The sequence below is a fragment of the Bufo bufo genome, chromosome 9 (genome assembly GCF_905171765.1).
Source record: "Bufo bufo chromosome 9, aBufBuf1.1, whole genome shotgun sequence".
In the NCBI taxonomy this organism is placed as follows: domain Eukaryota; kingdom Metazoa; phylum Chordata; class Amphibia; order Anura; family Bufonidae; genus Bufo; species Bufo bufo.
Window position 1 is genome coordinate 158,469,337 of NC_053397.1, and position 14,886 is coordinate 158,484,222.

Genomic DNA, 14,886 nt, shown 5'->3' on the forward strand with positions numbered 1-14,886 from the left:
TGCTCCATTGTTCCACTGAAGGAAAAAGCACCCCAGACCATTATGGCGCCCCCTCCACTGTGGCGCGTAGAAAACATCTCAGGTGGGATCTGCTTGTCATGCCAGTAACGTTGGAAACCATCAGGATCATCAAGGTTACATTTTTTCTCATCAGAGAATAAAACTTTCTTCCACCTTTGAATGTCCCATTTTTGGTGCTCTCTTGCAAAGTCCAAAAGAGTAGTTCTTTAGCGTTCAAGGAGACAAGGTCTTCAAAGACGTTTTTTGTTTTTGAAGCCCTTCAGTCTCAGATGCCGTCTGATGGTTATGGGGCTGCAGTCAGCACCAGTAAGGGCCTTAATTTGGGTCGAGGATCGTCCAGTGTCTTGACCGACAGCCAATTGGATCCTCCTGCTCAGTGCTGATGAAATTTTTTGGGGTCTTTCACTTGACTTTTTTGTTCCATAACCCTCAGGGTCATTTAAGAATTTAAGAAATTCAAAATGACTGTCTTACTGCGTCCCACCTCAGCAGCGATGGCGCGCTGTGAGAGACCCTGCTTATGCAGTTCAGCAACCCGACCACGTTCAAAAAGGGAGAGTATTTTTGCCTTTGCCATCACAACATGTGACTACCTGACAGAAAATGACAATGAATCCACATCTTTGCACAGATTTGGCCTTTTAAAGGCATGTGGTCCTAAACTTTTGATCAGCTGAAAAACAGCCTGTTTCAGTTTATTCGTTGTTTTCATTAAATTAAATGCTCTCATTTCTTCTTGTTGCATGTTGAAGCTCTACTTGGAACCTTGTTTAGATCCAGCCATGCTAAATATGATTTTTTGCCATTTTTCAAGTGGTCATAAACTTTTGATCAGGACTGTAATAGTACTAGCGGGCAGGCACTCTAATTATGGGGTCATAAAGATAACTTTTATAGGAGAATATTTTTATTCAAATTAAAATCAATATAGCAATTAAACAATATATCAATAAAATTCATGCAATAAAAATCAGGCAATATAATAGCAATAAATAGATAGTAGTAAATAGATAGTAGCAGTGCAGTATCTGGCAATATAATAGCAGTAAATAGATAGCGGTAAATACAGTGGTATGGCAATAAATTACAGTGAAAATAGCAGCATAAACACCCGAAGATTCAGCTGATTCGGCTGAATATTCCAATATCCCAATGATTAACTATTGTATTCCTGTGTCACAGGGGCAATTGAAATGTTTTGCACCCAAAAAAATAGCTATGTGTCACCGACACAATTAACAGACAGATTAACTATTGTATTTCCATGTCACAGGAGAAAATGAAGTGTTTTGCACCAAAAAAAAGGCTATGTGTCACTGACGCAATTAACAGACGGATTAACTATTGTATTTCCGTGTCACTGGGGCAATTGAAGTGTTTTGCATAAAAAAAAAAGCTATGTGTCACCGACACAATTAACAGATGGATTAACTATTGTATTTCCATGTCACAGGGGCAATCGAAGTTTTTTGCACCCAAAAAATAATAAAAATAGCTTTGTGTCACCGACACAATTAACAGACTAACTATTGTATTTCCATGTCACAGGGCCAATTGAAGTGTTTTGCACACCGAAACACAATTTACAGATGGATTAGCTATTGTATTCCCGTGTCACAGGGGCAATTAAAGTGTTTTGCACCCAAACAAATAGCTATGTCACTGACACAATTAACAGCTGGATTAACTGTTGTACTTCCGTTTCACAAGGGCAAACTAAGTATTTTGCACCCAAAAAAATGTCTGTGTCACTGACACAATTAACAGACTGATTAACTTCCCGCATGGAAGCCCACTCATTAGTGGTGCACTGTTGCTGTTCCGCAGACCGACTCCCCCGTGCGTGCTGCAGCTGAAACTCCACTATTGCCTGCTGCTGCTCGCACGGTCTCTCCAGAATGTGCAAGGTGAAGTTCCACCTTGTGGGTACGTCGCATATGAGGTAGTGAGCAGGAAGGCAGAAGTTACGACGCAGCGCAAACAGGCGAGCAGCAGCAGGGTGAGAATGCTAAAAGCGCGTACAGATGGCCCGCACTTTCTACAGCAGCTCTGACATATCGGGGTAATTTTTCAGGTACCTCTGCACCACCAAATTCAACACATGCGCCAGGCAAGGGATGTGCGTCAAACCGGTTAGGCCCAGAGCTGCTATGAGATTTTTCCTGTTGTCGCACACCACCAGGCCGGGCTTGAGGCTCAGTGGCACCAACCACTCATCGGTCTGTTCTTTCATGCCCTCCCACAGACCGATGTAGGGTTTAGGGTGTAGGGTTTTCCCCCAAACAGATGAGTTTCAGAACAGCCTGCTGTCGTTTCCCCCTGGTTGTGCTGAAGTTGGTGGTGCAGGTGTTGCTCTGACGTGATTAGGAGGCGGTAGAGGAGGAACAGAGGAGGATGTGGAGTAGGAGGCAGCAGGAGGAACAGAAACATCCAGCAATCCTCGGTGGTGGTAGTACGTGTGCCAAATCTCTTTCCGCCTCGGGCCCAGCCACCACTACATTTACTCAGTGGGCAGTTAGGGAGATATAACGTCCCTGCCCATACTTACTGGTCCACGTATCGGTGGTTATGTGGACCTTGCCACTGATGGCGTTGCGCAGCGCACACTTGATTTTTTCTGCCACTTATTCGTACAGGGCAGGGATGGCCCACCTAGAAAAGTAGTGGCGGCTGTGAACCAGGTACCATGGGACAGCCACCGGCATTACATTTTTAAAATTCTCCGTCTCTACCAGACGGAAGGCAGCATTTCAAAAGCCAGGAATTTTGAGATGCTGGCATTCAGGGCCAGAGTTCGTGGGTGGGTAGGGGGGTACTTCCTCTTTCTCTCTAATGTTTGGGGGATGGACAGCTGAATACTTCCATGGGACAGCGTGGAGATGCTTGGTGACACTGGTGGTGGTGGTGTTGCTGTCGCAATCTCACTTTGAGGGATGCCAGGTGGCACTGTCGCTCCAGAGGGGGAGGAAGAGGCCGAGACCACAGCAGAAGAGGGAGCAGGAGGAGCCTCAGATTTGTCAGACTTTTGTGGTTTTTCAGGTGTCTACTCCACTGTAGCTCGTGCTTTGTAGTTAGATGCCTGGTCATGCAGGTGATGCTGACTGCACAGCGTGCAAACCACCCGTGTCTTGTCATCAGCACATCGCCTGAAGAACTGCCATCCTGGGGAACTCCTTTGAGCTGGCTGCTCTGTCCCTGGGCAGGCGTACTAGCTAGGGGTCGGCCTCTCTGCTTTTGCAACCTGCTCCCTCTTTTGCTTTGCGGCTGGTGCTGCGTGAGCACCACCTCTTCCTCCGAACTGCACATGTCACTCTGATGACCTGGATGCCATGTGAGATCTCGGACCTTATCATCCTCCACATCATCTTCCGCCCACTCCTCACCCTCGCACTCCTGGCTCGTCTGCACTGTGCAGAAAGCCGCAGCAGTTGTTTCATCAGCAGCAGCAGAGACATGCTGCGGCGATCTTCCCACATCCTCATCCTCAAACATAAGTGGTTGGGCATTATTGCACTCAATGTCTTCCACTTCTGGGGCAGGGCTAGGTGGATGTCCCACAGAAACCCCGCCAGCAGAGTCATCAAAATCATAAGTGACTGCTGCATGACTTGGGGCTCAGCTGGGGTTGTGGTGGAAGACAGATGCCCGTGGGCCACCGGTGCCAACTCTGCGCTTTCAGCAGTGGACTGGGTGGCATACAATGTGAAGGAACTGGAGGCACTGTCAGCCATCCAATCTACTACCGCCTATACCTGTTCCGGCCTCTCCATTCGTAGAGCGGTATTCGGGTGTACAAAACTACGCAAAACCTCCTGTCGCCTGCAGAGGAAGGTGTTTCATTTGGCCGCGTAGCTGGCACAGATCAACAATGTCCTCTCCCTACAGCAGGAGCTCCACCACCAGCAACACCAGCAGCACCACGGCCACATTCCCTAGTTGATGCTCCTCTAATTTTTTTACAGTCAGCCTTTGCGGTCACCCACCAAATTGGCTGACAGACGAACAATTGTACTTCTGTGTCACGGGTGCAAATGAAATGTTTAGCATCCCAAAAAATGGCTATAGGTCACCGACACAATTAACAGACTGATAAACTCTCCTATTACAGTAAGATGGATGAAAATGCAGTGTTATTAATGAAAAAAAATTGCTTTGTGTTACCGACACAATGAACAGACTGATTAAACCTCTTATAACAGTTAGACTGATGAGAATGCAGTATGATGAACGCCAAAAATTTGCTTTGCGTCACCAACACAATTGACAGACTAATTTACTCTCCGATTACAGTTAGATGGATGAAAATGCTGTGTGGTTAATGAAAAAGAAAAATTTGCTTTGTGTCACCGACACAATGAACAGACTGATTAAACTTCCTATATCAGTTAGACGGATGAGAATGCAGTGTGATGAACCCCAAAAAATTTGCTTTGTGTCACTGACGCAATTAACAGACTGATTATTTATAATACAGTCCTGATCAAAAGTTTAAGACCACTTGAAAAATAGCAAAAAAATCATATTTAGCATGGCTGGATCTTAACAAGGTTCCAAGTAGAGCTTCAACATGCAACAAGAAGAAATGGGAGTGAGGCAAAAAAAAATTTGAGCATTCAATTTAATAAAACCAACTAATAAACTGAAACAGGCTGTTTTTCAGCTGATCAAAAGTTTAGGACCACACCTCCAAAAACATCTGGACATAGCCAGCGGCCGTTTGACGCCCCTGCACTTCCTGAAGCTCTATTGTTCCACTGAAGGAAAAAGCACCCCAGACCATTATGGCGCCCCCTCCACTGTGGCGCGTAGAAAACATCTCAGGTGGGATCTGCTTGTCATGCCAGTAACGTTGGAAACCATCAGGATCATCAAGGTTACATTTTTTCTCATCAGAGAATAAAACTTTCTTCCACCTTTGAATGTCCCATTTTTGGTGCTCTCTTGCAAAGTCCAAAAGAGCAGTTCTTTAGCGTTCAAGGAGACAAGGTCTTTAAAGATGTTTTTTGTTTTTGAAGCCCTTCAGTCTCAGATGCCGTCTGATGGTTATGGGGCTGCAGTCAGCACCAGTAAGGGCCTTAATTTGGGTCGAGGATCGTCCAGTGTCTTGACCGACAGCCAATTGGATCCTCCTGCTCAGTGCTGATGAAATTTTTTGGGGTCTTCCACTTGACTTTTTTGTTCCATAACCCGCAAGGTCATTTAAGAATTTAAGAAATTCCAAATGACTGTCTTACTGCGTCCCACCTCAGCAGTGATGGCGCGCTGTGAGAGACCCTGCTTATGCAGTTCAACAACCCGACCACGTTCAAAAAGGGAGAGTATTTTTGCCTTTGCCATCACAGCATGTGACTACCTGACAGAAAATGACAATGAATCCACATCTTTGCACAGATTTGGCCTTTTAAAGGCATGTGGTCCTAAACTTTTGATCAGCTGAAAAACAGCCTGTTTCAGTTTATTCGTTGTTTTCATTAAATTGAATGCTCTCATTTCTTCTTGTTGCATGTTGAAGCTCTACTTGGAACCTTGTTTAGATCCAGCCATGCTAAATATGATTTTTTGCCATTTTTCAAGTGGTCTTAAACTTTTGATCAGGACTGTAATAGTACTAGCGGGCAGGCACTCTAATTATAGGGTCATAAAGATAACTTTTATAGGAGAATATTTTTATTCAAATTAAAATCAATATAGCAATTAAACAATATATCAATAAAATTCATGCAATAAAAATCAGGCAATATAATAGCAATAAATAGATAGTAGTAAATAGATAGTAGCAGTGCAGTATCTGGCAATATAATAGCAGTAAATAGATAGCGGTAAATACAGTGGTATGGCAATAAATTACAGTGAAAATAGCAGCATAAACACCCGAAGATTCAGCTGATTCGGCTGAATATTCCAATATCCCAATGATTAACTATTGTATTCCTGTGTCACAGGGGCAATTGAAATGTTTTGCACCCAAAAAAATAGCTATGTGTCACCGACACAATTAACAGACAGATTAACTATTGTATTTCCATGTCACAGGAGAAAATGAAGTGTTTTGCACCAAAAAAAAGGCTATGTGTCACTGACGCAATTAACAGACGGATTAACTATTGTATTTCCGTGTCACTGGGGCAATTGAAGTGTTTTGCATAAAAAAAAAGCTATGTGTCACGACACAATTAACCACCTCCGGACCGCCTAACGCAGGATCGCGTTCCGGAGGTGGCAGCCCTGCGCAGAGTCACGCATATATGCGTCATCTCGCGATGGCCGAGATTTCCTGTGAACGCGCGCACACAGGCGCGCGCGCTCACAGGAACGGAAGGTAAGAGAGTTGATCTCCAGCCTGCCAGCGGCGATCGTTCGCTGGCAGGCTGGAGATGTGTTTTTTTTAACCCCTAACAGGTATATTAGACGCTGTTTTGATAACAGCGTCTAATATACCTGCTACCTGGTCCTCTGGTGGTCCCATTTGTTTGGATCGACCACCAGAGGACGCAGGTAGCTCAGTAAAGTCCCACCAAGCACCACTACACTACACTACACCCCCCCCGTCACTTATTAACCCCTTATTAGCCCCTGATCACCCCTGATCACCCCATATAGACTCCCTGATCACCCCCCTGTCATTGATCACCCCCCTGTCATTGATTACCCCCCTGTAAAGCTCCATTCAGATGTCCGCATGATTTTTACGGATCCACTGATAGATGGATCGGATCCGCAAAACGCATCCGGACGTCTGAATGAAGCCTTACAGGGGCGTGATCAATGACTGTGGTTATCACCCCATATAGACTCCCTGATCACCCCCCCTGTCATTGATTACACCCCTGTCATTGATCAACCCCCTGTAAAGCTCCATTCAGACGTCCGCATGATTTTTACGGATCCACTGATAGATGGATCGGATCCGCAAAACGCATCCGGACGTCTGAATGAAGCCTTACAGGGGCGTGATCAATGACTGTGGTGATCACCCCATATAGACTCCCTGATCACCCCCCTGTAAAGCTCCATTCAGATGTCCGCATGATTTTTACGGATGCACTGATAGATGGATCCGATCCGCAAAACGCATCCGGACGTCTGAATGAAGCCTTACAGGGGCATGATCAATGACTGTGGTGATCACCCCATATAGACTCCCTGATCACCCCCCTGTAAAGCTCCATTCAGATGTCCGCATGATTTTTACGGATGCACTGATAGATGGATCCGATCCGCAAAACGCATCCGGACGTCTGAATGAAGCCTTACAGGGGCATGATCAATGACTGTGGTGATCACCCCATATAGACTCCCTGATCACCCCCCTGTAAAGCTCCATTCAGATGTCCGCATGATTTTTACGGATGCACTGATAGATGGATCCGATCCGCAAAACGCATCCGGACGTCTGAATGAAGCCTTACAGGGGCATGATCAATGACTGTGGTGATCACCCCATATAGACTCCCTGATCACCCCCCTGTAAAGCTCCATTCAGATGTCCGCATGATTTTTACGGATGCACTGATAGATGGATCGGATCCGCAAAACGCATCCGGACGTCTGAATGAAGCCTTACAGGGGCGTGATCAATGACTGTGGTGATCACCCCATATAGACTCCCTGATCACCCCCCTGTCATTGATTACCCCCCTGTCATTGATTACCCCCCTGTAAAGCTCCATTCAGATGTCCGCATGATTTTTACGGATGCACTGATAGATGGATCGGATCCGCAAAACGCATCCGGACGTCTGAATGAAGCCTTACACGGGCGTGATCAATGACTGTGGTTATCACCCCATATAGACTCCCTGATCAACCCCCCTGTCATTGATCAACCCCCCTGTCATTGATCAACCCCCCTGTCATTGATCACCCCCCTGTCATTGATCACCCCTCTGTAAGGCTCCATTCAGATATTTTTTTGGCCCAAGTTAGCGGAATTTATTTATTTTTTTCTTACAAAGTCTCATATTCCACTAACTTGTGTCAAAAAATAAAATCTCACATGAACTCACCATACCCCTCACGGAATCCAAATGCGTAAAATTTTTTAGACATTTAGATTCCAGACTTCTTCTCACGCTTTAGGGCCCCTAGAATGCCAGGGCAGTATAAATACCCCACATGTGACCCCATTTCGGAAAGAAGACACCCCCAGGTATTCCGTGAGGGGCATATTGAGTCCATGAAAGATTGAAATTTTTGTCCCAAGTTAGCGGAACGGGAGACTTTGTGAGAAAAAAATTAAAAATATCAATTTCCGCTAACTTGTGCCAAAAAAAAAAAATTTCTATGAACTCGCCATGCCCCTCATTGAATACCTTGGGGTGTCTTCTTTCCAAAATGGGGTCACATGTGGGGTATTTATACTGCCCTGGCATTCTAGGGGCCCCAAAGCGTGAGAAGAAGTCTGGTATCCAAATGTCTAAAAATGCCCTCCTAAAAGGAATTTGGGCACCTTTGCGCATCTAGGCTGCAAAAAAGTGTCACACATCTGGTATCGCCGTACTCAGGAGAAGTTGGGGAATGTGTTTTGGGGTGTCATTTTACATATACCCATGCTGGGTGAGAGAAATATCTTGGTCAAATGCCAACTTTGTATAAAAAAATGGGAAAAGTTGTCTTTTGCCAAGATATTTCTCTCACCCAGCATGGGTATATGTAAAATGACACCCCAAAACACATTCCCCAACTTCTCCTGAATACGGCGATACCACATGTGTGACACTTTTTTGCAGCCTAGGTGGGCAAAGGGGCCCATATTCCAAAGAGCACCTTTAGGATTTCACAGGTCATTTACCTACTTACCACACATTAGGGCCCCTGGAAAATGCCAGGGCAGTATAACTACCCCACAAGTGACCCCATTTTGGAAAGAAGACACCCCAAGGTATTCCGTGAGGGGCATGGCGAGTTCCTAGAATTTTTTATTTTTTGTCACAAGTTAGTGGAAAATGCTTATTTTTTTTTTTTTTTTTTTTTTCATACAAAGTCTCATATTCCACAAACTTGTGACAAAAAATAAAAAGTTCCATGAACTCACTATGCCCATCAGCGAATACCTTGGGGTCTCTTCTTTCCAAAATGGGGTCACTTGTGGGGTAGTTATACTGCCCTGGCATTCTAGGGGCCCAAATGTGTGGTAAGGAGTTTGAAATCAAATTCTGTAAAAAATGACCTGTGAAATCCGAAAGGTGCTCTTTTGAATATGGGCCCCTTTGCCCACCTAGGCTGCAAAAAAGTGTCACACATCTGGTATCTCCGTAATCGGGAGAAGTTGGGGAATGTGTTTTGGGGTGTCATTTTACATATACCCATGCTGGGTGAGAGAAATATCTTGGCAAAAGACAACTTTTCCCATTTTTTTATACAAAGTTGGCATTTGACCAAGATATTTATCTCACCCAGCATGGGTATATGTAAAAAGACACCCCAAAACACATTCCTCAACTTCTCCTGAATACAGAGATACCAGATGTGTGACACTTTTTTGCAGCCTAGGTGGGCAAAGGGGCCCACATTCCAAAGAGCACCTTTCGGATTTCACAGGTCATTTACCTACTTACCACACATTTGGGCCCCTAGAATGCCAGGGCAGTATAACTACCCCACAAGTGACCCCATTTTGGAAAGAAGAGACCCCAAGGTATTCGCTGATGGGCATAGTGAGTTCATGGAAGTTTTTATTTTTTGTCACAAGTTTGTGGAATATGAGACTTTGTATGAAAAAAAAAAAAAAAAAAAAATCATCATTTTCCACTAACTTGTGACAAAAAATAAAAAATTCTAGGAACTCGCCATGCCCCTCACGGAATACCTTGGGGTGTCTTCTTTCCAAAATGGGGTCACTTGTGGGGTAGTTATACTGCCCTGGTATTCTAGGGGCCCAAATGTGTGGTAAGGAGTTTGAAATCAAATTCAGGAAAAAATGAGGAGTGAAATCCGAAAGGTGCTCTTTGGAATATGGGCCCCTTTGCCCACCTAGGCTGCAAAAAAGTGTCACACATCTGGTATCCCCGTACTCAGGAGAAGTTGAGGAATGTGTTTTGGGGTGTCTTTTTACATATACCCATGCTGGGTGAGATAAATATCTTGGTCAAATGACAACTTTGTATAAAAAAATGGGAAAAGTTGTCTTTTGCCAAGATATTTCTCTCACCCAGCATGGGTATATATAAAATGACACCCCAAAACACATTCCCCACCTTCTCCTGAGTACGGAGATACCAGATGTGTGACACTTTTTTGCAGCCTAGGTGGGCAAAGGGGCCCATATTCCAAAGAGCACCTTTCGGATTTCAGAGGTAATTTTTTACAGAATTTGATTTCAAACTCCTTACCACACATTTGGGCCCCTAGAATACCAGGGCAGTATAACTACCCCACAAGTGACCCCATTTTGGAAAGAAGACACCCCAAGGTATTTCGTGAGGGGCATGGCGAGTTCCTAGAATTTTTTATTTTTTGTCACAAGTTAGTGGAAAATGATGATTTTTTTTTTTTTTTTTTTTTTCATACAAAGTCTCATATTCCACAAACTTGTGACAAAAAATAAAAAGTTCCATGAACTCACTATGCCCATCAGCGAATACCTTGGGGTCTCTTCTTTCCAAAATGGGGTCACTTGTGGGGTAGTTATACTGCCCTGGCATTCTAGGGGCCCAAATGTGTGGTAAGGAGTTTGAAATCAAATTCTGTAAAAAATGACCTGTGAAATCCGAAAGGTGCTCTTTTGAATATGGGCCCCTTTGCCCACCTAGGCTGCAAAAAAGTGTCACACATCTGGTATCTCCGTAATCGGGAGAAGTTGGGGAATGTGTTTTGGGGTGTCATTTTACATATACCCATGCTGGGTGAGAGAAATATCTTGGCAAAAGACAACTTTTCCCATTTTTTTATACAAAGTTGGCATTTGACCAAGATATTTATCTCACCCAGCATGGGTATATGTAAAAAGACACCCCAAAACACATTCCTCAACTTCTCCTGAATACAGAGATACCAGATGTGTGACACTTTTTTGCAGCCTAGGTGGGCAAAGGGGCCCACATTCCAAAGAGCACCTTTCGGATTTCACAGGTCATTTACCTACTTACCACACATTTGGGCCCCTAGAATGCCAGGGCAGTATAACTACCCCACAAGTGACCCCATTTTGGAAAGAAGAGACCCCAAGGTATTCGCTGATGGGCATAGTGAGTTCATGGAAGTTTTTATTTTTTGTCACAAGTTTGTGGAATATGAGACTTTGTATGAAAAAAAAAAAAAAAAAAAAAATCATCATTTTCCACTAACTTGTGACAAAAAATAAAAAATTCTAGGAACTCGCCATGCCCCTCACGGAATACCTTGGGGTGTCTTCTTTCCAAAATGGGGTCACTTGTGGGGTAGTTATACTGCCCTGGTATTCTAGGGGCCCAAATGTGTGGTAAGGAGTTTGAAATCAAATTCAGGAAAAAATGAGGAGTGAAATCCGAAAGGTGCTCTTTGGAATATGGGCCCCTTTGCCCACCTAGGCTGCAAAAAAGTGTCACACATCTGGTATCCCCGTACTCAGGAGAAGTTGAGGAATGTGTTTTGGGGTGTCTTTTTACATATACCCATGCTGGGTGAGATAAATATCTTGGTCAAATGACAACTTTGTATAAAAAAATGGGAAAAGTTGTCTTTTGCCAAGATATTTCTCTCACCCAGCATGGGTATATATAAAATGACACCCCAAAACACATTCCCCACCTTCTCCTGAGTACGGAGATACCAGATGTGTGACACTTTTTTGCAGCCTAGGTGGGCAAAGGGGCCCATATTCCAAAGAGCACCTTTCGGATTTCACAGGTAATTTTTTACAGAATTTGATTTCAAACTCCTTACCACACATTTGGGCCCCTAGAATGCCAGGGCAGTATAACTACCCCACAAGTGACCCCATTTTGGAAAGAAGAGACCCCAAGGTATTCGCTGATGGGCATAGTGAGTTCATAGAACTTTTTATTTTTTGTCACAAGTTAGTGGAATATGAGACTTTGTAAGAAAAAAATAAATAAATAAATAAATCATAATTTTCCGCTAACTTGTGACAAAAAATAAAAAGTTCTATGAACTCACTATGCCCATCAGCGAATACCTTAGGGTGTGTACTTTCAGAAATGGGGTCATTTGTGGGGTGTTTGTACTGTCTGGGCATTGTAGAACCTCAGGAAACATGACAGGTGCTCAGAAAGTCAGAGCTGCTTCAAAAAGCGGAAATTCACATTTTTGTACCATAGTTTGTAAACGCTATAACTTTTACCCAAACCATTTTTTTTTTACCCAAACATTTTTTTTTTATCAAAGACATGTAGAACTATAAATTTAGAGCAAAATTTCTATATGGATGTCGTTTTTTTTTGCAAAATTTTACAACTGAAAGTGAAAAATGTCATTTTTTTGCAAAAAAATCGTTATATTTCGATTAATAACAAAAAAAGTAAAAATGTCAGCAGCAATGAAATACCACCAAATGAAAGCTCTATTAGTGAGAAGAAAAGGAGGTAAAATTCATTTGGGTGGTAAGTTGCATGACCGAGCAATAAACGGTGAAAGTAGTGTAGGTCAGAAGTGTAAAAAGTGGCCTGGTCTTTCAGGGTGTTTAAGCACTGGGGGCTGAAGTGGTTAACAGATGGATTAACTATTGTATTTCCATGTCACAGGGGCAATCGAAGTTTTTTGCACCCAAAAAAATAATAAAAATAGCTTTGTGTCACCGACATAATCAACAGACTAACTATTGTATTTCCATGTCACAGGGCCAATTGAAGTGTTTTGCACACCGAAACACAATTTACAGATAGATTAACTATTGTATTCCCGTGTCACAGGGGCAATTAAAGTGTTTTGCACCCAAACAAATAGCTATGTCACTGACACAATTAACAGCTGGATTAACTGTTGTACTTCCGTGTCACAGGGGCAAACTAAGTATTTTGCACCCAAAAAAATGTCTGTGTCACTGACACAATTAACAGACGGATTAACTATTGTATTTCCGAGTCACAGAAGCAATTGCAGTGTTTTGCACCCAAAAAAAAATAGCTATGTGTAACCGACACAATTAACAGACTGATTAACTATTGTATTTTCATGTCACAGTTAGCTATCAGTTAGCCACTGAGGAAGAGGGAGACCCCTCGAAACGCGTCTGGCTGGTCCTGCGAGCGACAAACTACCCACCTTAACCCGAGGAAAGAGACCTATACATTGTTGGTCAATACAAGCATTCCGATGGTGATCTGGATACCAGTGAAAGAGAAACTGGATTGATCTATCGCGAGATTACGCGATCCTTGCACATTACTTCCTGGAAGGCGACACACAAAGATACCACGTGGAACGCCGAGACCGGAGAGCAGTAAGCAGGAAACCTAAAGTATCGGATCTTACATCGAGCGACACAAAGGACTCAGCGACCATTGGCAGCATAAACTACACAGGCATTCTAAAAGGGCAAGGTAAGAGGGTTTACAGATAGGGGGACGCCCCATCCATAAAACCTGATTACTTTAATATATACTGAACCCTGAGTGCGGACTCTGTATGCTGGTGAAACCTGCTGTTTCACATTGTTACATTAGCGCTACATAAGTTGCTATATCAGTCTGTATGGACACAATAACCATTTAAGAAGATATCACCAAGTTTGTATCAGCTGTTCATTCAGCAGTTTTCTCACGTTTTCAACAATTTTTCAAATTTCTTCACAGGTATTAATCCTTATACGGGACATTCCACTTACAGATATTTTGTTTTTTCACTTATAGTGCACAGTTTTATTTTATCAGATTGAAGCAATTACTCTATGAAATATATCGCTATAATATATATATTTTGCTTATCATATATAGAGCGAAGTTAGTCTGTTGATTATGTCGGTGACACAAAGCTATTTTTATTATTTTTTTGGGTGCAAAAAACTTCGATTGCCCCTGTGACATGGAAATACAATAGTTAATCCATCTGTTAACCACTTCAGCCCCCAGTGCTTAAACACCCTGAAAGACCAGGCCACTTTTTACACTTCTGACCTACACTACTTTCACCGTTTATTGCTCGGTCATGCAACTTACCACCCAAATGAATTTTACCTCCTTTTCTTCTCACTAATAGAGCTTTCATTTGGTGGTATTTCATTGCTGCTGACATTTTTACTTTTTTTGTTATTAATCGAAATATAACGATTTTTTTGCAAAAAAATGACATTTTTCACTTTCAGTTGTAAAATTTTGCAAAAAAAACGACATCCATATAGAAATTTTGCTCTAAATTTATAGTTCTACATGTCTTTGATAAAAAAAAAATGTTTGGGTAAAAAAAAAATGGTTTGGGTAAAAGTTATAGCGTTTACAAACTATGGTACAAAAATGTGAATTTCCGCTTTTTGAAGCAGCTCTGACTTTCTGAGCACCTGTCATGTTTCCTGAGGTTCTACAATGCCCAGACAGTACAAACACCCCACAAATGACCCCATTTCTGAAAGTACACACCCTAAGGTATTCGCTGATGGGCATAGTGAGTTCATAGAACTTTTTATTTTTTGTCACAAGTTAGCGGAAAATTATGATTTATTTATTTATTTATTTTTTTCTTACAAAGTCTCATATTCCACTAACTTGTGACAAAAAATAAAAAGTTCTATGAACTCACTATGCCCATCAGCGAATACCTTGGGGTCTCTTCTTTCCAAAATGGGGTCACTTGTGGGGTAGTTATACTGCCCTGGCATTCTAGGGGCCCAAATGTGTGGTAAGGAGTTTGAAATCAAATTCTGTAAAAAATTACCTGTGAAATCCGAAAGGTGCTCTTTGGAATATGGGCCCCTTTGCCCACCTAGGCTGCAAA

General features: G+C 42.9%; 1 long non-coding RNA gene across 1 annotated transcript; it reads right to left on the reverse strand.

Moving 5' to 3' along the window:
- Nucleotides 1-3,993: 3,993 nt before the first annotated feature.
- On the reverse strand, nt 3,994-12,794 carry LOC120979644. The gene is made up of 3 exons (XR_005774347.1): nt 12,773-12,794; nt 5,005-5,009; nt 3,994-4,107 (listed from the first exon to the last, which is right to left on the reverse strand). It is a non-coding gene; the product is annotated as an uncharacterized LOC120979644 (long non-coding RNA).
- Nucleotides 12,795-14,886: the final 2,092 nt, after the last annotated feature.